This window comes from Brassica oleracea, chromosome C1, assembly GCF_000695525.1.
Source record: "Brassica oleracea var. oleracea cultivar TO1000 chromosome C1, BOL, whole genome shotgun sequence".
Taxonomy (NCBI): Eukaryota; Viridiplantae; Streptophyta; class Magnoliopsida; order Brassicales; family Brassicaceae; genus Brassica; species Brassica oleracea.
The window spans coordinates 26,653,907-26,655,699 of record NC_027748.1 but is presented as its reverse complement, the minus strand read 5'-3'; the positions used below and the strand labels follow the sequence as shown (position 1 = coordinate 26,655,699).

The window sequence follows — 1,793 nt, the reverse complement described above, 5'->3', positions numbered from 1 at the left end:
TAATAAACCAAAAAAATTGAACCAAGCCTAATAAACCAAAACTTAAAGCTCTAAGCTGCGGTCTCCCTCCCATCGCAGTTCTGTCGTCTTCTTCTTCCTGTCTCTTTCTTCTCTTCTTCTTCTTCTTGTTTGGATGAGATTTAAGCTGATGGACAGAGATAGTGACGTGGTTAAGTGCATAGCCATTGGTAAGTGTCCATGCCGCGTATTCACTTTCCCTGTAAGATTAATTTAAACCCAACACACCAACATCCATGAGTCAATACTCTGAAAATTCAATAGCAAACAAGGAGAAAGTAAACCATGTACCTAGCCAATTGCTCAAATTCAGAAGATTGAAGCTTTTCCCAAGGTAAAGTACCCAAAGCACTAGAGAGAGCAGCATACTTTCTTCCATTAGGCCTACACCACCACCACTAGCTTTCTCTGCCATCTCCGACTTAAGCCTCTGTTCTCATACATCATCTGAGATGTCATAGAGGAGGTCCACACTTGCTGGCGCTGCTTTCCTAGAAACAAGGTCTGAAGAAGGTGTTCAAAGTAAATTAGCTTAGATAAAGTACACCCAACGGTCAAAAGAGTTCATAGCTTAGATAAGTATGATGCATCCTACACTGAATTTTAGAATGAAGGAGGAGAGTTCACCTTGTCATATCTGGCACATATCACATTCCCACAATCAAAACAAGAGTCGATCATTTCAATCATCTTCTTCACAATCTGAAAAAAATAATTTATATTGAAATCAACAACACAATTCAAAAATATAGACCATCAACGTTCTCACAAGTAGCTATGTCTTATAATCCCTCAAATGAAGAACCCAAAGCAATACATAGTACAATACAACTGCAGAACCCTACCTCTCTCTGTGACCACCAAGACGTCGGCGAGAAACTCAGCAGGTTTACTCTCTCCGAGAGAAAGAGAGAAGAGACGAGCGTGACGGTGGTGGTGGCGACTCCGGTGAAGACAGATCTTAGAAGCCATGGTGGTGGTGATGAGCGATTGGGGATGGGAGAGATGGCGATGGTGGTGATAGTATGTTGACGTCGCGTCTTCTCGTTTCTCTACCATCTACGAACTCCACCTCTTCTCTCTCTCTTGCTTATCTGAATCGTTGATATCTTGCATATTTCCACTGTGTTATCCATTCACCCATGTGCATTTTGATCATATAGACTAGGATTTAGCCATATTTAGGTTGCATTTTGCATACATGAGTCTTTATTAGGTATTGGAGTACCACATGGAGTTCTTGGAGACATTTGGGTGTATTTGGAGCTCAAAAGAGGTGATAAAGGTGATCATTGGACGAGCAGTGCATGGGAGCGACCCTACCGGAGCGACGCCATGAACTCGCTGTGCCCTACCTCTCAGATCGACCTTACCAGAGCGACCTCACGAGGTCACTCGCCATTTCATCGTTTTGGAGTGCAAAAATAGACCCGGAGCGACCTCCTAGAGCGACGACACGAAGTCGCTCCAGCTCCAGAGCGACGTCAGCACAGCGACACCCCGAGGTCGCTCGGTTTGTGTCGATTTGAGACACGAAGAACAAGCTGGGAGCGACGTCCCACAGCGACTACCTGAGGTCGCTCCCAACACCCAAAGCGACCTCCCAGAGCAACGTGCCGAGGTCGTTGCGCTTCAATTATTTGGTCGAACTTATGATTAATCAAGGGCCTTTTGGTCATTTGTTATGCATTTACACTTTCTAAACCTATGTTTAAGTACCTTTTGTAAGCCATTGGAGGCGGATTATCTTTTATCTTAAGAAAACCACCAAAAAC

The 1,793-nt window shown here is 44.2% G+C and overlaps 1 long non-coding RNA gene across 1 annotated transcript; it reads right to left on the bottom strand.

Moving 5' to 3' along the window:
- On the bottom strand, positions 1-1,092 carry LOC106298639. The gene is made up of 4 exons (XR_001261518.1): positions 864-1,092; positions 646-720; positions 310-522; positions 1-212 (listed from the first exon to the last, which is right to left on the bottom strand). It is a non-coding gene; the product is annotated as an uncharacterized LOC106298639 (long non-coding RNA).
- Between the last annotated feature and the right edge of the window lie 701 nt (positions 1,093-1,793).